Here is a 25,847-nt window from a genome sequence, read left to right as displayed (position 1 = left end):
TTACTACCCCCACCAGAATCAACAAGCCCAAGAAAAAGAAAAGCATCCTAGACTGGATCTTAATAAATAACAAACCTCAGTTATACAAATCAGGCACCCTACCTGAAGACATGAGCGACCACCTTCTAACCTATATAATCAGAAAAAGGGATGATATGCCTCACCAAACCACCTTTAAAACCTTTAGGTATACAAAGAACTTTAACCTAATTAGTTTCCAGGCTGATCTTAGCTCATGCAAATGGGCCAATCTTAAAATACTTCCCCTTGACGAAGCAGTCTCTGAATTCAGTACTAGATTCCTGGCCATCTTAGACAGGCATGCTCCCACACGTACAATCAGAACCAAAACAAAATTGCTCCATGGCTAACCAACACTACTAAACAAAACTTACTGCTAGAAACACAGCATGGACCTCCTGGAGAGCCACCAAATCCCCACAAGCCCACATAACATTGAAACAAATGAGAAATGAAGCAAAAAGGTATATTGTGTTAGACAAGCAAAACTACTATTTCAATTTACAGCAAAAGCATCAAAATCAGCTTCAAAAATTTTGGTCAGGTCTGAATAAACTGCTCCACTAAGGTAAATCCTCTACCCCACCCCCTCAGCTACCCTACAAGTACCCCGTAAATGTGTTGCTAATACCTTTAACATTTTCTTCACTGAAACTGTCAAGTCCCTAGCTAATAATTTATCTCCCTCCTCCTCTACTACAATCTCACCTACTCAGGTAAATACCCCCCCTTCAAATATGATCCTATCCCCACAGACTATATCAAATCCCTACTTAAGAAATTAAAACCTACCACCCTGACAGCCGACCTACTTCCCTCAGAGTTGCTACAAAAGGCTGCTAATATAATAGCTTATTTTATCTCCATCTTATTCAATCATACTATCCACAAATCCTACATCCCCTCCATCTGGAAAATCGCTCATATTATTCCACTTCATAAAGGAGGAAACTCCACTGAACTCTCTAAGTACAGACCTATAGCCATACTATCTCCCTTAGCCAAAATAATGGAGAAATGCATACAGAAGCAACTTTTAACCCACCTTACTCAGAATACTCTCCTAGTCCCATCCCAGCATGGTTTCAGACCAGCCCATAGTACAACCACTGCCCTTCTCTCCTTTTCTCACACAATAAATCATAACCATAATCAGAATCTGCTGTCCTCTGCCCTCTTTTTCGATCTATCAAAAGCATTCAATATGGTAAATCACCACCTACTCCTAGACTCTCTAAAATCACTGTCCTTAGATAACCCAGTAATCAACTGGTTCCACTCAACTGCACGGTGGACAACAAGCTGTCCTGTGGAAAGACAATCTATCCCCCGTTTTACCTGTCACCCTTGGAGTACCCCAAGGTTCTATCCTGGGTCCCCTCCTTTTCTCTATATTCATTAATGACCTTCCCAAGGTATACAGTATGCAGATGACTCTACACTTATCTGCTGTGCCTCCACTCCCACAGAATTACAATCCCGATCCCAAATCACCTTTAACAAAGTAGAGAACTGGCCCAAAAATCATTGTCTCTTATTGAACCCAAACAAAACCAAACTACTACTTTTCTCCCCCACCTGTAAGCTAACATCACCAATAATTACAGTCTCTTCTAACAATGGCACCATAATTGCTCCTGAACCTTGCACTAAACTACTAGGGATAATCATTGATAATAATCTGAAGTACGATGCCCAGATAGACAAAACCATAAAAACAGTAAACAAAAAAACAGGCTCCATGTATAGGATTAAGAAATTCTTAACTCCAACTGCCAGAACCGCCATAGCTCGCACACATCTTCTGTCATCCCTTCTCTATACCTCACCCATCCTCACAAATCTAACCAAATCAAACCTTAACAAAATCACCAGCTGCTATAACAATATAGCTAGATTTGCCACAGGCTCAGCCAACAGAACCCACCACTGTCCAAATCTTCACAAATTAGGCTGGCTAGAACTACCCAATCAGATATACTATAACCAACTCATAGTTATTCATAAAAATCCTCTACCAACCTACCAGTACCCCTAGTCTGACTAATATTATTACCCCTTACAGCAACCTAGCATCCCTCCGCTCATCCAACAGAATGCTAGTACAAGCTACCAAAGCCAACAACTCAGATTCCTTATTCTCCAACTCTGCTGGAAAAAAATGGAACTCACTCACTGCTGAACTAACCGCCACATGCTCCTTGTCCCAGTTCAAAATATCCCTTAAGATGTACATGAACAGTGACTGGCTATGTCCATGTCTAAACCCTGACTAGCCCAAACAATAATCAGAAGAGGTAAGATAAACAATAGTCATGCTCATGTCTTAACCCAGACTAACCCGACATATACCAAGACAAAAGTAAATCAAACATAGCTCACAAAGGTGATTATCCTTTTATTTTCTTCCCACACCCTCATATTATACATTTCTTTACACCATTAGAATTCTCTTATTCCATTATCAGGAAGATAACTTATTATTCTGCCCATACTAAATAAATTAATTCTTACCTAACCACCTTTCTCTTAAATATCATCCTTACATTCTAACTGAAAATCCTTTTTCTTTTATACACACTTCTGATATGTGATTGCTATCTCTGTATATTTATTCCATTAACCAACAATGTTTTATTCTTATCTAAATGTAACCTTGACATGAATTTGTCACTGATTTTTTTAAATGTTTTTAGATTTCTCTGTAACCTCAACTTTAAGTGTCACTTAATTTCAATGTGGAGCTTTTCTCCCCGGGCCTCAGCTGAAAATGGATATGTATCCAGTCAGACTTTCCCGGTTAACAAATGTAAAATAAATAAAAATAAAATAAAGAGAATGCCTGGAGCACTGTTTTATATTTGTGGTGTTATATCAGCTTAATATCTACCCCAGGGGGGGTCCCTGGGAGGGGGGGGGTTAGGTATAGAGAAAAAAAGAGTTGTTATGGCGATGATGTCTTAATGCACATAACTCCCTGGACTTAATGGGACTCTACCTATTACTTGCTTACTGAAATTAAAAGCTTACTAATGTTAGAAGTTTATAAAATAGGTTTTTAAAATAAACTATTATGCATTTATGTGCAATATTCTTAAAATATTTTTACTGTTTTGTATTGTTCTAAAAATTGATGTATTTTTAACAAATTTTTTTGTTTTATATATGTATATATATATATATATATATATATATATATATATATATATATATATATAATATAGATTTGTATCACTTCATTGAAAGACCATTTCAGTGACACTCATTTCACTATATAGGAAAGACTGAATGCATATTGATGGAAAAAATGTATGAACATTTGCATGACATCAGAACAAAAATGACAATAATGCACTGTTTAAACATTTAAGAGAATGCCCGGAGCACTGTTTTATATTTGTGATGTTATATCAGCTTAATATCAACCCCAGGTGGGTCTCGGGTGGGTTAGGTATAGAGAAAAAAAGAGTTGTTATGGCAATGATGTCTTAATGCACATAACTCCCTGGACTTAATGAGACTCTATCACTTGCTTACTGAAATTAAAAGCTTACTAACCTTAGAAGTTTATAAAATAAGTTTTTAAAATAAACTATTATGCATTTATGTGCAATATTCTTAAAATATATTTACTGTTTTGTATTGTTCTAAAAATTGATGTATTTTTAATAAGTTTTTTTTTTCTTTTGTAATACTAATGCATTTACTGCATTTTAATTCCATTGTTGCTTTAAAATTTTTGGTGCAAAAGTTTCATGTGACTTTAAAAGTTTTTAAATAGCAGTGGATCACTTCTTTTTTGTTATCTGAAGAACTCTTACAGTTACAGACAAAAGCACTTATGTACTTGTTCTAAATAAATGTGGTTTGGTTTGCAGTGATCACGGAGCATTCATGGTTTTTGTTCCTTTTCCCTAGTTTGTGTTTCTCTGGATTACTTTGTTGATTCTACATATACCAGTCACATTTTTACAGATTTTGTTTCACTTTTAGGAACTTGGGTTTCTTGGTTTTTGTTTTCCTGTTTTACAGCTGCTACTTCTGCTCCTTCCTGGGGCTTGATTTTAGCTCTAAAAACCAAAATTCCACGACAGAGGAAACCAACAGTTAAATAAAATGTTAAGTGTTTTATTAACATCCACTTTTCATTCAAAATCACTGAACTTCTTCAGACTAACGTAAAAACATAAAAGACTTTTTTATATACCTAACTGAAACATCACATGTTACATTTGAATGGATCAAACAGCTGTCGAGAAGTCCCTGACGTCAGTGATGAAAATGATCTACACAACTCTTAAAGTGCTACTGCATACAAAAATCTCGTGTCCTTTGTTCTAAAAAAACTTGAAAATGAACAACCATGTAAAACTAACACTAATAAAATATGTATGTATATATATATATATATATATATATATATATATATATATATATATATATATAAACACTAAAAACAAATAATAAATGATAAACAAGACAAAATAACTGACACCAATTTTGAAGAATATCAAATAACAAATTTTACCTTTGCATGCTTTTTAGCTTCAAAATACAAGCCGTGGTCTCTAACCTAGATGTTGCTGACTGCTCAATTTGGAAAATGACATTCGAACTGTAATGTAAAATAGGTTTGTGTGCTGCCCGGATGGTGACTGATGATCGATCCTTTTTGGATGAATGTAAATTTGGTTAATGCTAGGGGTTCCATCACCTACCAGTTAGCCAAGTTTGTTGAAACATCTTGAAGAAATATGTTAAAAAGGAGACACACATCTGTAGAGATTCTTGGGCTTTTCTGAAAGCTATAAACGACATGGAATATAAGAGTGGGCACAGGTTTTTGACAATAGATGTAAAAGATCTGCATACATCTATCCCGCATGATATAGGTATAGACTGGGTCACTGACCGTTTATTGCACCATAATGCTAGTAGCGGTGAAATAAGATTGGTACAGGAACTTTTAGATCTTATTTTGAAGTATAATTTTGTAGCCTTTGGAGGTGAGATTTACTTACAGAAAACTGGAGTAGCTATGGGCTCACCGGTGGGGGCCAGTTTTGCCAACATAGTTATGGCTGAGTGGGAACATCGATATGTTTTCAACTACCAGGAGGGCTCGTTAAAAATTGATTTTTACACCAGATTTTTAGATGATATTTTTATACTGATGGAAGGTACATCCACTGATGTGCAGACCTTCATGGATCATCTTAACTCCAGTACTGTTTTTTTAAACTTCACTTTTGTAGAGTCGGACTCCAGAATTTCGGATGTTGACTTATACAAAGATGTTTCTGTAAGTTCTTTTAAGGCTAACATCTTTGGGAAGAGTTCCTATTCTAACACTATGTTACATTTTACCAGTGCACACCCTAGTTACCAAAAAAGAGGGGTAATAAAAGGCCAACTGGTGCGTGCTGCCCGGATGGTGACTGATGATCGATCCTTTTTTGAGGAATGTGAATTTATTAAGGGGTTATTTCTCCATAGAGGTTATCCGGAGAAGTTTATACAAGAACTGGTTAATGAGGTCCAGGCTAAAAGAGAAGGGGGAATTTACAAACCTATTGTACATTACAGTTCGAATGTCATTTTCCAAATTGAGCAGTCACCAACATCTGAGTTAGAGACCACGACTGAGAACAGGAAGGTTGATATCACTACTTCTTTCATTACTATTTATAGTGCTGAGACCAACTTAATTAGAGAAATCTTGGTTAAGAACTGGAGTATTTTCATGTGTGACGATTCCCTCCAGGTTAAGTTAGGCTATATGCCCAGATTTATATACAGGAGGGGTGACAATCTCAAACGGTTATTAGAAATCAAAAACGACACTCGAGTTAGGCTCAAAGGCACTTTTAAGTGTGAGAGTTGTAACATGTGTAGGTACATTGCTACTGGTTCAAGGTGTAAAATAAATGGAATCAGTTATCACACTATGGGAAGATTTAATTGTAAATCCAGATCAGTGGTCTACTTAGCCTACTGTCAGTCTTGCCCAGCTTTTTATGTGGGCAAGACTGACAGAGGTTTTAATGAAAGAATTTATGAGCACATATTTATTTATTATTTATTTATTTTATTTTACATTTGTTGACCGGGAAAGTCTGACTGGATATATGTCCATTTTCAGAGGAGGCCCGGGGAGAAAAGCTCCAGCATTGACAAATAGGTAAATACATGTTCATAGAATACAGATTGTTCTCCTATGGTAGTTTAAACAAAAAAGAGGAGACATCATAAAGTGATTAAAATACACATTATACACTAAGCCAAGTATATAAAAAGTTACAGACACATATTATAACATGCTTTTTCACTTTCTGGGCTGACCATTAAGGATAGATTGATAGGATTTGAATTTAAGAGGAAAAGTAGAGAGATTTACATGGAAGAGGTGATAATGAGGGGTCAGAAGAGAGAAAGGTCAAAAGGTTAATAAGGTTAGACCTGATAGAGGAAGAAGATTACTAGCTGAGGTGGAGTCAGTCTGGACTTGTGCATTGGCAAAGCCAATGTGACTTGAGATGGTGAGTTAACCTTTTTTTGAAAAGCTTTATGGAGGGAATGATGGTGAGGCTGGGTGGAAGGGAGTTCCATATTTTTCCGATTACATTGGCAAAGAGTGCATCACCTCCTGAGTTGTTGGATTTTACTGTTTGTGCTAGTATCTTGTTTGAGGAGCGTAAACTATTGAGATTCTTGTAAGGTTTGATTAAGTTTTTCAATGCAGGGGTTTTGTCGGGTTGTTTAAGAATTTTGAATGCTACTATAAGTTGGTTCTGCTGGAGAAGGTTTGGGAATTCTATCCAGCCCAGACTTTGTAGGTTGATACAATGATGGGTTATGTAAGGCATGCCAGTTGCAAATCTGGCAATATGATTATAACAACATGATAGTTTATTTAGGTCAGATATGTTAAGGTTTGTAAGGATAGGGGAGGCATATAGGAGGGTAGAGAGGAGATGAGAGCGGGCAGTAGCCATTTTTGCGATTGGAGTAAGAAAGGATTTTATACGATAAAGTGACCCAAGTTTTTTATTAACGGTTTTAATAGACTGATTGATGTGGATATCAAATCTAAGTTTATTGTCAATGGTGACTCCCAGTAGTTTAGTGTAGGAGTCAGGGGAGATAATTGTACCATTTTTGATTGTATAGAAAAGGGAGTGGGGATGATCTTATGAGTGGGGTGTAAGAGTAACAATTTGGTTTTATTTGGATTAAGAATCAGTTGACGACCCAATAGCCAGTTCTCTACTGCCGTAAAACAGGTTTGTGTTTTTGATAATAGATTGATTGGAGATGGATCAGAACAAACTAGTGTCGAGTCGTCTGCGTATTGAATACAGGTGGCATCAGGGATGGCTTTGTAGAGGTCATTTATGAAGACTGAGAAGAGAAGAGGTCCCAATATAGAACCTTGAGGAACCCCTATGGTATTAGGTAGGAGGCTAGAGAGCTTATTCTGCCAGAGTACAGCTTGTTGTCTTTCCGAGAGATAGGCATGAAACCACTCCAGATTTTGGTTGTCTAGATGGAGATTTTTTAGGGTATTATGAAGTAGTTGGTGGTTAACCATATCAAAGGCCTTTGATAGGTCCAGAAAGAGAGCAGAAGATATTTTTTTCTTATTCCGGTTGTGGTTAATTGTGTTAGTAAATGAGAGAAGGGCTGTGGTTGTACTATGGTGGGGTCTAAAGCCATGTTGAGAACTGGTTAGTAGGTTGTTCTGGATAAGATAGTAGAGAAGTTGTTTGTGTACGCACTTTTCCATGATTTTGGCCAATGGTGACAATATAGCTATGGGCCTATAGTTTGACAGTTCCGTTGATGCGCCACCTTTATGGAGTGGTATTACATAGGATATTTTCCATATTGAGGGGATTTTGGCTTCTGCCATGGTACGATTGATGAGTATCGAGATGGGGTAGGCTATGACATCAGCAGCTTTTTGTAAATATTCGGCTGGGAGAAGGTCTGCGGAGAGAGTAGTTGGTTTTACTTTCTTCAGTAGAGATCGTATATAGGCAGTTGGGACAGGTTGAAATTTAAAGTTGGGTAAGGACCTTTGGGTGATCTCTGTTGCAGGGGAGTTGGTAGCTTGTAGTTGGTTAGCTAGGGATTGTATAGTGTCAGTAAAGAAGGTATTAAAGGAATTGGCTACTTCTTCTGGGATTTTATCAGATAGTTTTTCTGGGGTAGGGGTTGAGCTTTTACCTGGATGGAGAAGATTGTTTAAACTGGCCCAGAATTTTTGAGGGTTATTTTGGTGTTTATATTGTAGTTGACAATAATAGTTTTTTTTTGTCAAGGGATATAGCTTTCTTGGTCTCGTTTCTTTGCTGTTGGAATTTAATGCGGTCGAGGGGAGACTTGGTTGTGCGTTATAGCATTAAGAAGAAGAAGTTTGAAAATGCATTGGCGAAGCATGTGAATGATTGTCCACAACATAGTTTCACATTTAGGGTGTTAGGACAGGTACCTTTTGATATTAGAGGGGGTCCTTTTCAATTATTGCTGGAGCGTTTGGAGCTGCTTTGGCAGTTAAAGTTTTGTTCATACAGGTGGCCGGGGCTAAATGATAGAGTTAGCTTAGCTTGTATTTTGAAGCTAAGAAGCATGCTAAGGTAAAATTTGTTATTTGATATTCTTCAAAATTGGTGTCAGTTATTTTGTCTTGTTTATCATTTATTATTTGTTTTTAGCATTTATTTATATATATATATATATATATATATATATATATATATATATATATACATATTTTATTACTGTTAGTTTTACATGGTTGTTCATTTTCAAGTTTTTTTAGAACAAAGGACACGAGATTTTTGTATGCAGTAGCACTTTAAGAGTTGTGTAGATCATTTTCACCATTGACGTCAGGGACTTCTTGACAGCTGTTTGATCCATTCAAATGTAACATGTGATGTTTCAATTAGGTATATAAAAAAGTCTTTTATGTTTTTACGTCAGTCTGAAGAAGTTCAGTGATTTTGAATGAAAAGTGGATGTTAATAAAACACTTAACATTTTATTTAACTGTTGGTTTCCTCTGTCGTGGAATTTTGGTTTTTTAGAGTTTGTTGCAGTTTTTCCGTTGCTACAGTTTGTTTGATTTTAGCTCTGCAAATTTCAGAGCTGACTGGCTTAATCTGTTCTGTCTGTGCTGCTGCTGAGAGGCCTTGATCCTTAGAAGCCAACTTGCCAGATTCCATTACTCTTTAGTCCAGTTTGTTGTGTATTGGGAGTGCCAGCTCCCAAAGAGGTTGCTGTTGCGAGTTTGATTTCAGTGTAGGTGGCAGCCCTATTGGGGCTGTTCACTGTCTGTCAACCTTTGGTGTTAGTGCTGTGTGATATGCTGCAAATTAATTTTGATGTCTTTACATAAACTGTCTAAGTGATATGTGTAGTACTGTTTATTTTATAAGAAAAAATGGTGACAGTAGTAAGGAAATTAACAGTGGTATGACTTCCTTATTTGTATTTTTAAACTGATCACTTTTCTTTGCTGTGAATTACATAATTCATATCAACTTATAGAGGTAGTTGGCTGGAATTCATTAATTCTCTGAAGAACTACTCTTAATGTAAGAACGAAAATGCTTAGTTTATTTTAAAGAAGTGTTTATAATTTTAATAAATATATTGGAAGGCATGTCTGGTGTGGCTTTTTGTTATATTAAACAGCAACTATGTACTGAGCAGGAGTGAAAGTGAGAGTATGACAAAAAATAACAATCCCAGTTGTAAAGTCCACGTAGTTTATTGAAGATAAGGTTAAACGGATAAGCGCTTTCAATGTATCAGCTTCATCAGATCCATTTGGGAGAATATAATTATTGGACTCTTATATAATATAGTTAAAAGCTGTTAAGAAAAAGATAAAATATTATATACTGCAATTTCAAGTTCACGTAGCCTTAGAAAGAGGGGAAGGGTTTGTTAATGAATTAATCTTTGTGTTAATATATTTTAGGATCGCAGAGGACATAAGGAAGCTGCCTGCATGTTTTGGGGGGTCCTTAGGTTGGTTCCTGCATGTTTTGGGGGGTCCTTAGGTTGGTTCTTGCATGTTTTGGGGGGTCCTTAGGTTGGTTCCTGCATGTTTTGGGGGTCCTTAGGTTGGTTCCTGCATGCTTTGGGGGGTCCTTAGGTTGGTGCCTGCATGTTTTGGGGGGGTCCTTAGGTTGGTTCCTGCATGTTTTGGGGGGTCCTTAGGTTGGTTCCTGCATGTTTTGGGGGGTCCTTAGGTTGGTTCCTGCATGTTTTGGTGGATCCTTAGGTTGGTTCCTGCATGTTTTGGGGGTCCTTAGGTTGGTTTAGCATCTTGATTCTCTTCTTGTGTTTGATGCCAGAGGCGTAACTCAACTTCTTTGCTCAAGAATTCTGTGTCCCTATGCATTATGGGCATTTATTAGGACAGGATATGTTAGAAAGTTTCTAGAGGTTATGTGCGTGGAGAGGGTCTATATTATATAATTGTATGCAAACAATGTCGAATGCTCTAATGATCAAAAATACAGAAACTCGAAATCCTTATTGTGGGGGACTGTGCCCCCCACACCCCCCACTAAATATATATTACAACTCCGAGATCGCACTATAGTGATGAAAGGGCAAATATCCCACTCTTAAATGTACTGCAATCTCAATAATGGAACTTCGAGTTCCGACATTTTCGCTCATTATAGCGTTTGACATTGTTTGCATACGATTATATAATATAGACCCCGTGGGGATGAGCATGTTATTTTTGGCATTACTGTCTGACTCTGTCTATCAGAGACATGGGGGTAAGACCATGGGAATTTCCTATTTTCCATCCATTGGTCAAAGTTACATTTATATAGGGTTTGGAATGGACTTTGCTTTACATGGATGACAAGCCTGTTTCAGAGAATGGGGATCCTCTGAGACACATTTCTGTCTCTCCAACATGTCTTATTTATGTCACAATCAAAATTTAAATATTTGGAACTAGATATTCTGACACTGTTCCTTTTGCAGATGTGCAAGAGGTCAATAAGAGCTAGATCCAAGGATGCCTTGTATGCCAGGCATAAATCGCCTCTCGGTAACCTATAGGAGATGGAGTATTGAGACAGGGTTTAAGGCAATCCATATAGGGCAATGTGTTTATACTCTGAATTCTCCTGGTAATAAACCTGTGTACTTATTCAACCTGTTGCATATGTCTGATCAAGTACATGCTTAAGGGGGCATTATATTCGGGTCTATATTAGATCACCGACCGCTTTAAAAAGTGAATGGTGATTAACCGACCCTATGTAAGCAAAAGCTAACAATCTCTAACGGTCAGTACAGTGATTTTTTTCCTATGGAAAAAGATTGCTGTTCCAAAACACATACACACAACACAAGTACACCAAACAAACAGCAATCCACAAACTTACACCTAAAATCTTACACCTAACCCTACACTAAACTATACACACACCACTAACTATCCACTTACCTTAACCCAAACCCTAACCCTAAGGTCCGTCACTATCGCACACTCACCTCACCCGCTCCCTAACCCTAACTCACCTAACCCACCCTAACCCTCACGTCCACACAATCACACACATACCTAACCCACGCCCTAACCCTACCTCACCTAACCCACCCTAAGCCTCACATCCACACAATCGCACACTTACCTGAACCTGACCTGTAACTTTCTATCACAGCACTGAAAATACCGAAGCAACAGAAACGGACAACCAAATTCTTTCCCTAGGAAAAAATGTGGGTTTCTGTTGCTTCGATATTTTAAGCTTTCACTGCATAGGGTTCGATATTAGAACATTCGAAGGTTTGAAACCTTGATGTTCTAATACAGACCCTCATATTCAATGATGGGTCTGATAATGACCGAATGCAGTAACACTATGACTTTCCTGAACCCGGATGCCTTAATAAGTCAACAGAACATCATGTTTTGCATTAACATAAGTTTTCTAAATAAGGAGAATGAAACCTCTCCCAGCATTCAGTGGGTATAATGCACAGAAACGTATCCTGGGCAGGGAACCAGCCCATCAGAGAGAGTGCACACCCTCACACATGCCACTCACATCTTGAAGGATCAACACTTCACCTGTGGCACTTTTTATATGAAGAACAAAGAAAAATCACACATCACCAAGGTCTTATGACCTTAGAATAAGTGAGTAAGCTATGGAGGTGCAATCTCCTTATATGAGAGATGCTTGGAGAGAATTTCACCATGCAAAGCAGTAGTAAATATCACACTGGAAGGTGTTAATTGGATGCTTTATTTTATTTAACAGTTTGTTTACTAGGTGAGTCAGCTGATCTACTGACCCTTTTCAGATATGACCCAGGTACAACAGTGCAAGAAAATAAAGTAATGCAATACAAATAGTAGAAAAACAAGTAGGTTAAAATGGCATTACAATTTTCAAATCTATATCGATTGTAACTTTTTCATAACAGCTTTCAACTATGTTATTTAATATCTCAACAATTACATTCACTTTGTCTACACTGATACTGTCATTTTTTTTAACTGTTTAAATTCATTATCCTTGTGCATAAAGCCAACTTAAGATTTTCATTTAGTATTTTGAGTAGTGTAATATCCAAAATATTAATGTTAGATGGGATACTTCAGAAACTATGTACCTTTTAGAGCACATATATGATACTGTCTGGATGCTTTCAGCTCTGCACTTTACATTATTTTTCTGTGTGAGGTATCTGTAACTTTGCCAGTACTCTACATATGTATTTTGTGTGTAACATTTGTGCTTTATTGACATTGTAAGTTAAGGGATCCTGAATGCTTTTATTTATTTATTTTATTTACTGACATTTAATTACCTGGAAAGTTGGACTGGGTAGCAACCGATTTTCAGCAGAGGCCTGGGGAGAAAAGCTCCAAAGTATTACAAAACATTTTAAGAACAATAATTTTACAGTCTCTATAAATAATACAGCAACAAATGCAGTTTAAGTAATTATGCCAAATTAGATAGAAAATCAAAACATTGCTTAAGAACAGATACAAGTTATATGACAATGATTTAATAGTTAGAGACATTTTTGCCAGTTTGTAGAGAAATTAAAGGTAAATTAGTATAATACAAACAAGAATTGCAATATAAAATGAAAGAAAAGCAGACTTGTGGTATATTTAGAGAGAAATCCAGGGGAGAAAAATTGATAGAAGTAAGGAAGTGAGTGGAGAAGGAAGAGTACGGAGATATAAATTTATTGTTATGTTGAATACAATAGAGAAAGCTTTTGGCTAAGAAGTCATTCAGAACATTCTGGAAGGATGAGCAGGAGGGTATTGACCTGATGGATAGAGTTAAGGAGTTCAAAGCCTTAGCCACATGGTACAAGTGCAGACAATGCCCAGCAGATCTGATAAGTTTGTGGACAGACTGGTGTTTTGGATCATTGAAGCATAATGACCAACTAGGAATATAGTTGTGTAGAATGTTATTTAGTGCTAGACAAGCAGATGGATTCTGGATAAATTTATAGGTGGTAAGAAGCTGTGTATCTGTTAGCTGATAGAGTAGTTCTAACCAATTTAGGCTTTTTAGTGCTATACAGTGGTGAGTTCTGAAAGGGATCAAATTAAATTAATTTTAATTTATTTATTATTAGATATATTACATAATTCAGGTAAGTAACATTTGTGTGCAGCTGGTGTGTGCAGAAGATGTTTGTCCTGTGGGCTTCTGGATTCATTATACAGGCTTTCATTCAAGTTGCCTTCAGCTTTAGTCATATAATACAGAACCACTTACTGGTGGTGTGTTTTGGAACACAGTGATGAAACTGTAATCTTTGGAAATTTTATAAAGATGTTGTTAAAATATTAGGAATGGACAAATAACTGAGTTATGAGTATAGATTATCTCATCCTACATGCAGTAAACATCATTCCTTTTAAAGGTACAGAAGAAGAAGAGAAGAATGACTTGATAAGGAAGTACACTAAAGAACAAGTGACGAGTCCACCATGGTGAACTAGTATGCCACTGGACGATTAGACGATAGGGGAGTCCACCATGGTGAATTAGTACACCACTGGATGATTAGAAGATAGGGGAGTCCACCGTGGTGAATTAGTACACCACTGGACGATTAGAAGATAGGAGAGTCCACCATGGTGAATTAGCACGCCAATGGACGATTAGAAGATAGGGGAGTCCACCATGGTGAATTAGTATGCCAATGGATGATTAGAAGATAGGGGAGTCCACCATGGTTAATTAGTATGCCACTAGATGATTAGAAGATGGGGGAGTCCACCATGGTGAATTAGTACGCCACTGGATGATTAGAAGATAGGGGAGTCCACCATGGTGAATTAGTATGCCACTGGATGATTAGAAGATAGGGGAGTCCACCATGGTGAATTAGTACACCACTGGATGATTAGAAGATAGGGGAGTCCACCGTGGTGAATTAGTACACCACTGGGCGATTAGAAGATAGGGGAGTCCACCATGGTGAATTAGCATGCCAATGGACGATTAGAAGATAGGGGAGTCCACCATGGTGAATTAGTATGCCAATGGATGATTAGAAGATAGGGGAGTCCACCATGGTTAATTAGTATGTCACTAGATGATTAGAAGATGGGGGAGTCCACCATGGTGAATTAGTACGCCACTGGATGATTAGAAGATAGGGGAGTCCACCATGGTGAATTAGTACGCCACTGGATGATTAGAAGATAGGGCAGTCCACCATGGTGAATTAGTATGCCACTGGACGATTAGAAGATAGGGGAGTCCACCATGGTGAATTAGTATGCCACTGGACGATTAGAAGATAGGGTCTATAAGACATTTGTGAACCCACAGTAGTGTTATTTTGTGATGTATGCCTAATGTGGAGACTGGAATAACAGGTCAAGAAGGAATAATTTAGGTGCATGAACTTCCAGCTCTTGGGAAGGAAAGTAGGATGTACAAAGGTGAGGAGATGGTAGTGGTTTAAAAATTTTAGGCGATAAAACATGATGGAGTATGGAAATCTTTGAGTAACTCTGAATGATAAGTGTTAGGATGAGTTACTAATTTGTCTAAAAGAATAATTGAAGGGACCATAAGGAAAGAGCTTACAGGTTTGTAAAACAATATATAAATAAATATATGTATATATATATATATATATATATATATATATATATATATATATATATATATATATATATATATATATATATATATATATATATATATATATATATATATATATATATATATATATATATATGTGTGTGTGTGTGTGTGTGTGTGTCTGTGTATGTGAGCTTTCTCATGTTTTTAAGCACAGCTAGCCAGAAATAGTAGTATTGGAAAGAAAGTGCAAGGGGCATGAGGAAGCCAGAAAAAAAGGCATAAGTACTGAATTCCTCCATCCTCTCTCTTTTCTTAAGATGATAAGGGAATGTGATATAAACATATCAGGAGTGGCCAGGAAGAAGTTTAAATAGAGAGGTGGAGCAGAGACCAGATAAGAGAAGAGAGAAAAAGTTGTATCTCCATCATGAAAAACGGCCATGCACAAAGGCCAGATAAAGTATCCACTGTTGTTCATAGGAAGTTGATTGCAGTGATTTGAGGGATCCTTAGCAGAGTGGTATGGCATCATTAGTCTCTGCTTGTACTTTGGAATGATACCAGAGTCATACTTCTCAACTTTGTTGCTTAAGAATAATGGACAAAGACAGGCACATCAAAGGTATGCTCCAAACCTGGCCATGAGAAAGTTGCCAAGACCTCTATTAGTAAAGGCATAATCAAACCAGCAGAAACAGTTGATCCTGACAAAACTGTGGCACAAGGAAAAGGTATTAAAAATTGGAGACATCAGAGTGTTTGTTGAAAATGGTTATTCACTTTACACCAGGCAGAAGAGAAGCAAATTTATTCTAGCAATCAGGAAATGTTGATAGGCAGGTATGAGATTCAGGCTGCTGTATCTAACTGTCTTGAGAATATTTTTTCCTGGGGTATCAAAGACATTGTTTGGAGCAGTACAGGCTGAATAAGAAATAAAAAAAAGTTTAAACAACCAAAAGTGAATCAGGAAACAGAAGGGGACTCTGCTTCTTATTCTATGACAGTAACACTTGTAGCGAAACTTTACCAGTGAATATTTTCCAGTGTCCTAAAAGAAAATGCTTGAGAGACAGCAAAAAGTATTGGAGATAACTAAAAGAATGAGTAGTAAATTGGACTTAAACCAGACCTTGGTGTTCTGAGATGAAGATGAACAGGAAGAAGACCAGCAACATTGAAATTAGTGAATACATGGGAGACTATAAAGCATCATTCACAGTTGTAAAGTATGGTTTCCACAAAAAACTGGCTAAGAAAGAATGAACGTGACTTTGTTAAACTTATGGTTGGAGTGTAAAGCATATGCCCCACTTTATGTCATTAATATTTAGAAAGACACTAAAAATGAAAAAAAATAAACTATGTAATACAATTTTTGTTCTCGTTCATATTAGTATAAACTATTTAATGATATAAACTGCATGTTATGTAGTAAGTCAGTTTTGTGTAGTGCGTAGTCAGGGACATTTCAAATGTGGGGAGAGTCTTTTCAGTTACTGTTGTATTTGTTGAAGATATTAAAGTAAGCAAGTAATTTTTTAGTTGTAAGAAATATAGTCTTTACAGTATAACAACAGAAAAAAATGCTGGACAAAAGCATGTTTAAGTTAATATGTTGTGATCTTGTGCTGTTAGGGTGAGGATTGGCTATATGATGCACCAGTTATATTATTTGTAGAATTAAGGTAATTGATCTTGTTTGACAAAGGTGAATGTCTAGATTAATACCCATGACTTAAGTTATAAACAAATGTTTTTTGTAAGCAATTAAGCTTGGAAAAGTAAGCCAAAATGATGAAAACCATGAAAAATGCTTTGTTTCTTGTATCTGCAAAGATATTTGCTTATTATTTTTTTCATTAGCAAATGTTTTCAGTGGGGGTTAAGAAATCTGCAGCTGAAGGCAGTTGTACCTTCTTTTATGAGTGTAATTTACAAAGATTAACTTCTTGCATCTAGAGAGTTGTTTGCTGTTTTTTTCCCTATTGCTGACTACTTTTACATAGACATGAGCTGTCTGCAGGTGCAGACAATTAATCCTGACAGCTCTGAGCATTCTTTGCTGAGGGAAATCCAAATTTAAAGGTGCAATGTGTCGAAAGATTTTACTCTTCTAACATATTCTGGAAGAATCACACCAAGTTCTTGTAAGCAAGTAAAACAGCTTTATTTTACATGCATGGAGATCTGCTACATGATAGTAATATGCCAGCAGTCTGGCTACTTGTACTTTAAGTTCTCCTTATATAGACCCTCCTGCATGTACATACACGTAGCACAGAGGACTTTCATTAAAATTGATAGTTTGATTACTTGTTTTTACCAGCCAGTACCACAGTTATTCTTGCACCATTAACTTTATCAGCAGTTTAAGATTAACTCCTGCATTCCTCAGTGATCAACATTTTCCAGAACATTTCAGTTTGCACGCAGTGAACATTTTTCTGCTTAACCCTTTAAATACAGAATACAAAACATGTTGACTTCAGTATTTTTCCACATTTCCCCTTACAACATTTTGTATACTGTTTATTTTACACAATCCCAGATACGTTGTATACCTTCTCATAATCAGAGAAATATGCTTTTGTAGCATTGGCAGAGATAACCTTCGATATTATCATTTTGGTACATGGTATGCAACAGCAGCCAAGCAGCAAAAATATGATTGCACCAACACATACAGCAATTAAAATGTTCATCAACACAGAACCCCAGTTTCCAAACAGATTTTGGAAAAAGTCAGTCAAGGGGTTTGGACCAGGTTTAGTCAGTTCAGAAACTTGTTGAATTATTTCAAGATGGCTCTGAATCGCGTGCTCGTTATCAGGAATGAACGAGCAGCACTCCTCGTGTATCAGAGCGCAAGTACCTCCTTTCGCCGCTAGGGTGAAATCGAGCGCCATACGGTTCTGCAACACTACTGTTCTCGCCGTTAATTCGTCCGTCACCAATTCTAGCTGAAAATGTCGCATTACTCAGAGTCTCTAACAGTTTTGACAGTTTTCTCAGTTCCCAGATGGATTTTACTGTCCCATATGCTGGCAAAATACCAGCCCAAGCAATTACATCATCGCCTAGGTCTATATGTGAGAGTCCTTTGCTGCTGACGTGTGCCAAGTCATGGTGATAAATCCATGACGCATCAATGTTACCAACGGGATTAATAGGTTTATTAAGAGAACGTGCATTTCAGATTTTACCTTGAGGCAACGATTTGCGTGCCTGATAGCTGGTATCAGATATCCCAAAAAACAACTTCCTGACCAGCCATATGGTAACCATTTATATGCTTTCCTACCACAAATAAAATAACAATCATTTGTTTTGATGGTAATATTGGTTGCAAATTCATAACTCCCATTTGGCTTTAGCCCCTTAAATAACAGGCCATATACATACAGCATTTTTTCAACAAAACTAATATCATTTACATTGATGTCTTTTTTATAGCTCCAAACTTGGTCTCACACTGCCCTTCTAGGGTACAATTATGAACTATTGTCAAATTACATTGGCTCAGCCCCACCTTAACTTTCCCAATCTTTTGAAAACACACTGTTCCATTTTGGCGCCCGAGAAGAGGCAGCGCCACCTTGTCTCTCAGTGGTACTTCTGTGGTTTCAAACAACAAACTATTCCAAGTATCATTTATTCCCAGAGGGGCTGTCCCTAACATTAAGCCACTGTGTACAGTAGGTATTGCAGTACATACCCAACAATTTGAGACATTCATTGAGGATGCATATGCATATTTAATCGCTTGATATGTATTAAAGTTTGGATGCCAGCTGGTGTGTTTGTCTCTTTTGAATGGCTAGCTTCATTAAAAGACAGAAATGTCCAAAACAGAAATATTACAATCACAATAGTTATAAACAATAAAACATTGCAATAGAACCATTTTCTCTTATTCTCATTATTGTCCTTCATGATTGCTGCTGTCTGTTTGTTCCTCAGGGGAACTCAAGTCTTTATTTAACTTAAAATGTTTTATGATTTTGCAGTGCGTTAGGTGGATCCATGAGGACCTTTCTTTAATCCGAACTGCTGTTGGAGTTGCGATTAGCACCTGGTAGGGGCCCTCCCATTTGGGGATGCCCAATTCTTGCGTTTATTATTTTGATCCAGACCCACTCGCCGGGTCTGATTTCCGTGATCTTGTCGTCTCTTGAACCTGAAAAACAATCATTCGTTAAACAGCTGTTAGTATTGGTCAGCATTTTCCTCATGCACTCAGCTATCTCCTCACCCCCCTCACGTTCCGCAGGCAACAAGTTTTGCCACTGCGGGCGTAATAAGGTCTCCCATACAACAACTCAAATGGGGTGACTCCTTTTGAGGTGGGAGTTGTGCGCATGGAAAGGAGGGCTAGAGGTAGACAGGTAATCCAAGACTGATGTGTCTCGCCATGAGTTTTCTCAACTTGCCTTTTAGAATGCCGTTATGGCGTTCCACCAACCCTGCTGACTGTGGGTGGTAGGCACAATGGTGTTTCAATTCAATTTGGAAAACTGTAGACAGTTTCTGTATGATCTGATTGACAAAATGCGTGCCGTTGTCAGAGTAGATGCGTGTAGGAAGTCCAAAGTGCGGGACGATGTGATTGACCAAAATTTTAGCCACTGATTGAGCATCCGGATGTGTCACCAGAAAAGCCTCAACCCACTTAGTAAATGCATCTACTATTACTAACACAAACTTCTTTAGTTGTGCCGGCGTAAATTCGATGAAGTCCATACATATTGTATGAAAAGGAGAGGGCGGTGTTGGAAATAATGTCTGTTCAACTCTGACCCTCCCCGTGGTATTTAGCACATACTATGCAGGATAGACAAAAACGTTTTGCATATGCAATGAAACCCTTGGTCCAAAAGGTAAGGTGGATAATTCTAACCATAGCTGCAGGGCCCAGATGGGAAGGGCCATGCACAACTAGTGCTGCATATCTAAAAAGATTAGTAGGCAAAACATATTAATTATCCGTCCCACATAGATTCCTTTGTTCTGCCTAACACCATACCTAGTCCAGCGTTGTTTTTCCTGTACTGTGCTAAGTTCCTGCATGACTTGTAAGGTTTGCAAATCAAATTTATCTGTTGGTTGTAATTCTGTAGGTGTGGTTTCAAGTGAAAAGGTACTGGACATAGCTGCCTCTTTGGCTGCTTTGTCTGCTAGGGCATTACCAAGTGATACCGGGTCCTTAGCACGGGTATGAGCAGCGCATTTACAGATGGCCAACCCCGTGGCCGTTGGACGGCTTGTAGTAATTCAAGGATTAGGTCTTTGTGCATAATGTCTTTCCCCGAGGTTGTAACCATCCCCCTATTTTTCCATTGCTGAGCAAACACATGCACCGTAGAGAAGGCATATTGACTATCCGTATAGATAGTGACATTCCTGTCCTCTGAAAGGAGACATGCCCTTGTCACAGAAATCAGTTCCGCTGCTTGAGCGGATAAGTTCCCGGGAGTGGTCTTGCCTCTATTATCTGAGTTGCAGTAGTAACTGCATACCCTACCTGCGTGGTGCCTGTTTCTGTTTTGCGTGCTGACCCATCTACAAACAGTGTCCAGTCCGCATGTAGTAAGGGTTGATCTTTAAGATCCGGTCTTGGTAGAACTTTAGAATGTATGAGATCTAAGCATACATGCGGAATACCGGCTTCAGCAACAGGTAGCAATGTCGCTGGATTTAAGGTAGTGCATCTCTCAATTGTCATGTGTGGCTGCGATAACAGCGTAGTCATACAAGATAAATGTCTGCTAGGTGACAGAAATGTTAACTTGTCCTGCAGAAGGATGACTGCTACAGAGTGCGGGACTTTTAACGTAAGATCATGGAACAATACCAACGTGGCAGACGCTTGTACCGCCAAAGCGGCTGCAATTACTGCTTGCACACAGTGTGGTAATGCTCGTGCTACTGAGTCTAATTTGCTAGAGTAAAATGCCAATGGTCTTAACTTATCTCCATACATTTGCATTAAAACAGATGTCATAAATCCCTGCTTGCAATCTACAGTCTGTATAAAGGTCTTACTGTAATCTGAAACCCCAATGTTGCTGACCCAGCTATCAGTTGCTTGATCCTAGTAAATGCCTGTACTGCCTTGTCTGTCCAGTGCAGCAAATCTTTGCCGCCATCAGTATTGCAAAAATTAAGTCTGATAGCGGGTGCACTTCTTCGGCGTAGTTGGGAATCCAACTACGACAGAAGTTCGTAATGCCTAAAAAGGACATCATTTCTTTTTTGTAGTTGGCATGGGGGCTTGTAAAATAGCATTCTTTCTGCTGTCATCTAATCGCCTGCCCTTCCCAGAGATAGTATAACCCAGGTAACGACTTCTAATTTACAAAATTGTAACTTAGACTTATTTACCTTATGTCCTTCGTGTGCCAGAAAGTGTAGTAGTCGAATAGTCTCGGACTTACAGAGTTCTTCCGTAGTCGCGCCAGGAGGATATCATCCACGACAGCAGTAGGTGGCACCCTTGGGCTGGTTGGAACTGAGCCAAATTGGTGGACATCTCTTGTGAGAAGATGGTCGGACTTTCGCAGTATCCCTGCGGTAACCTGGTATAGGTATAACGCTTGCCCATAAACGTAAATGCAAACCAAAATCTACTATCTTCCTGCAAGGGAATAGAGAAAAGGCATTACTGATATCAATTACAGAAAAGTAGTTATCCGTTGGAAGGATATCGTTCAGCAGAATAGACGGATCCGGGACTATGGGGCCCGAGGTACCACCGCGGCATTTATTGCCTGTAAGTCTTGTACCATCCTCCATGTCCCATCCGGTTTTACTGGAAATAAGGGCGTATTACACGGTGAGTCTGTGCACAGAATTAATACTCCAGCTTTCAAAAGTGCTGTGATTACCGTAAAATGCCCTCCTCTGCCTTTCTGCTCAAGGGATACTGCCGTTTATGAGGTCTAAATTCTGACTTGGGTGTAATCTTTACCTGTCCTGCCGTTCTAATCAGTCCGATATCGTGCTGACCCTGCGACCATAATGAGTTTGGAATCATCTGCAATTGAGATTCTTCCATGGGGGTAAGGAGACATAGTCATAATGTCCCAGGGGATTGTATCGGTTTGTCTTCCCTGAGGTGCACGGTCGGTCTGGCTTGTGTAACCCAGTTAAGTTTTTGAACCTGAATGCCCTTACCTGCCAACTGTTCTGGTGTCCATCCTACCCATTCAGTTATTTTCTTACCCACGAGGTACCATGACATTCCTTCACCCTCCGTGACTGAAATATGTGTGGTTAATTCATTCTTATACAGCAGCTGCATATCCCTTGTAAGGCTACATGTGACTGCAGAATTACCTAGTGTGTCCCAAAAAAGGCTATGCAATACTAGTTTAGTGACTTTAAAACTAAGAAATTTCTTTTTGTATTCTAAATCAGGTCCGGCACATCTTCTGTAATACATTGTGCAATGTAATGGATCTGACACCTTCGGATTTGTTATGCCGTATTTGCTTAATGCCAAATTTGTAAGAGCCGTCACTACACTCTGGGGGCCTGTCTCTATCAAATCATTACTATACCAGTAATGTAGATCTCCCTGCCCCTCTAATAGCATTGCACTATTCAGTTCTATTCTCCTTGCCACCATCCCCGTGGAGGTTGGGACGGCTGCTATACCGAACACTTGCATTAAATCTCTTCCTAATAAATGTACTGGGCAGATTTCTGAAATTATTACTCGGAACCGTATGGTTTGGTTCGTCTCTGGGTCGGTAAACCACAGAGGTTTGGACAATGGCTCTTTGTAAATACGACCATTTGCTGCTTTTACAAGCACATATTCATCCGAGGTAACATCGGATGATATGGCAGTACTTCTGACTAACGTTCGAGAAGCCCCTGAGTCACAAAGAAATTCTATGTCTCGGCCCTCAACTTGCAATGTGATCACTGGTTGGGATTCCAATTGCATAGTTGATGCTAGTGCTGTTAGATTTACCATTTGATATTTCTCATTTTCTGCCATTTCCTGTCCCCACCCATCGCCTTCACTTGTACCTACTTCCCCATTCTCACTTTCTTCTTCTTCCTCATCCCCCCCATCTACGTCTTTTGACCATCATATAGTCATGCGGTACCACCGAAGCAACCATCGGTTTCTCCGGTCCTCTGCAATCTCTGGCGAAATGTCCTTTCTTACCGCACTTAAAACACTCCCCCCTCTTTTGCCTACCCTCGAAATCCTCAGAATGACTTATGCCTCCCCGTCCTCGTCCTCTTCCCCTGCCACGCCCTCTTCCGCGATTTGCGGAACCTTGAACTAACATTAAAGTTCCATCTTCACTAACTGTAAAAGTCTGGGCTTTTTTATCTTTTTTTTCCTTCAGGTATTTCTCAGCATGTCTAGCATAATCCATAAGGGGCTGTAGATGCGCTGTCCTGTGTGTGATCATATGCTTTTGTATAAAGTTACCAATGGCTGTCTTGCAGCCCTTTAGGAATGCATTTTCAGTTGCTGTTCATAGGGCGAGTCATTTGCCTGATTTTCTGCCTTAATCAACCCACTATGAGCATCAAAACATTGTGTGAGACGATGTAGATAATTGTCTACGGTTTCGCCATCTGATTGAACGCATTGATTAATGCAAGTCCAATCTGCTTTGGGCTTCCAATGTTCTTCTATTTTATCTAGGAGAGTCTTTATTCTGGTTCTACACACTTGAGTTAAACGGCAAGGCTCCCCTTCCTCTGGTAGCAGGGGTCCCAAGTTCCGCAAATAAGGTGCCAATCAGGTCCTAGGATTTGCCTTATTACTTGTTCAAATTCTACAGCGTTTAATCTATAACTCATTCTCATGCCCCCTACGCCTGTAATGGAATTTACGATATCTACTTTTGGATGGGGAATCCCTCTACCGCTTTTAGGATATCATCACGGGTCCACGGTCGGTAGACCAATATGGTAGGACCCTCGCCTTCTCGCCTGCTTGAGGATTTGCCACTTCTATCAGTGGGTATTCCTCTCCTTCCTGATCTACCTTCTCCTTAATTTTCCAGTCCCCTTCTCTCCTAATACTTCCGCTCGTAAGTCAAGAGTGTTGGCAGGCTCTCTCTGTAATATAATACGTGGCGTGGGGGACACTCACCAAGCCTGGTATTGCGGTGGGTCCTGGTCGGGGCACCTCAATAACCTGTGCAGGGTCTGGATACTGGATGGGAGGGGCCGAGGATTCTGGTGACTACGACTGACTATGGAAGTTTCATTATCTTCCTTTTGAACAAAGTACACATCTTTTTCACTTGAATTACCACACCCTTTTTTCAAATTTTGTTCCTTATGTTTTTTATTTGCTTCCTCCAGCCATTTCTGTGCCTGGGGAATCCCTACCTTCTTTGCTTCCTTGTCTTATTTCCTGCCTGTTTGCAGTAATCTTACTAGATTTTGACATTCTGACTTATTTAAACATCCACTAAACCCATGATCTTTTTTCCATTTATCTAAATACTTTACATTCTTTGGGTGTAAATCAAACATAAACTTTTCATCTTCAGTTTTGTCGTCGCCTTTGGCTAACTGGTTCCTGTTCCCATTTCTCTTACGAGAAACTATTCCTGTTCCTGAGATCTCTTGTATATGGAATCTATTCACATATACTCCTTATACTTTGAGAAAATTAAATTTCTCCCTTGACTAGTCCCTTAAAATTTAGACAAAAATTCCAATCAGAAACAACAAAAATAGCTTTTCTTTTTGCTTACCTTTGTGATTCCTCCGCCCTGTTTCGCTGCCACCTCACGGATTGAATCTGGAAAGAGTGACTGGCCTCTAATTTCAACCTGTTTCAGTTGGAGGTCTTTCATTCGAGGAGAGCCTGATCTCTCTCCACCTGCGCAGGTTTTCAGCCTCTCTTTGTTCGATTCACTGTGCAGGGGCCCCACGCTACGCCAGTTATGTCGAAGATTTTACTCTTCTAACATATTCTGGAAGAATCACACCAAGTTCTTGTAAGCAAGTAAAACAGCTTTATTTTACATGCATGGAGATCTGCTACATGATAGTAATATGCCAGCAGTCTGGCTACTTGTACTTTAAGTTCTCCTTATATAGACCCTCCTGCACGTACATACACGTAGCACAGAGGACTTTCATTAAAATTGATAGTTTGATTACTTGTTTTTACCAGCCAGTACCACAGTTATTCTTGCACCATTAACTTTATCAGCAGTTTAAGATTAACTCCTGCATTCCTCAGTGATCAACATTTTCCAGAACATTTCAGTTTGCACGCAGTGAACATTTTTCTGCTTAACCCTTTAAATACAGAATACAAAACATGTTGACTTCAGTATTTTTCCACACAATGGCAAGCAGTTCAGTGAACAAGGTTACAATTATGGGAAGTGACTAAGAGACAGCAGCCTTAATACTTTAATGTATTTAATAGAACAGTTTACAATTTAGTTTTATTTAAAGACAACCAGTGCACTTTTTTATAGGGCTAAAATGTAATGTTTTCTACATCTGAGAAAGATAAGAAAAGAACAGACAGCAATTAATGTAAGTGGGAACATAGGCTGTAATATGTGCTTTAGCATGGATAACCTTTATTTCAGGTTAGGTAATGCCTGTGGGTATAGCTGTCAATTTGAGTCAATTGTTCCTATCTGGGGGGTTAAACTTTATTTTTTGAAGATGTACATAGTTTTGTGTGTGTGT

This window comes from Protopterus annectens, chromosome 15.part0 (assembly GCF_019279795.1).
Source record: "Protopterus annectens isolate FY-2018-M chromosome 15.part0, PAN1.0, whole genome shotgun sequence".
In the NCBI taxonomy this organism is placed as follows: domain Eukaryota; kingdom Metazoa; phylum Chordata; order Ceratodontiformes; family Protopteridae; genus Protopterus; species Protopterus annectens.
The sequence above is the reverse complement of the archived record's forward strand: the minus strand, read 5'-3'. Positions refer to the sequence as shown.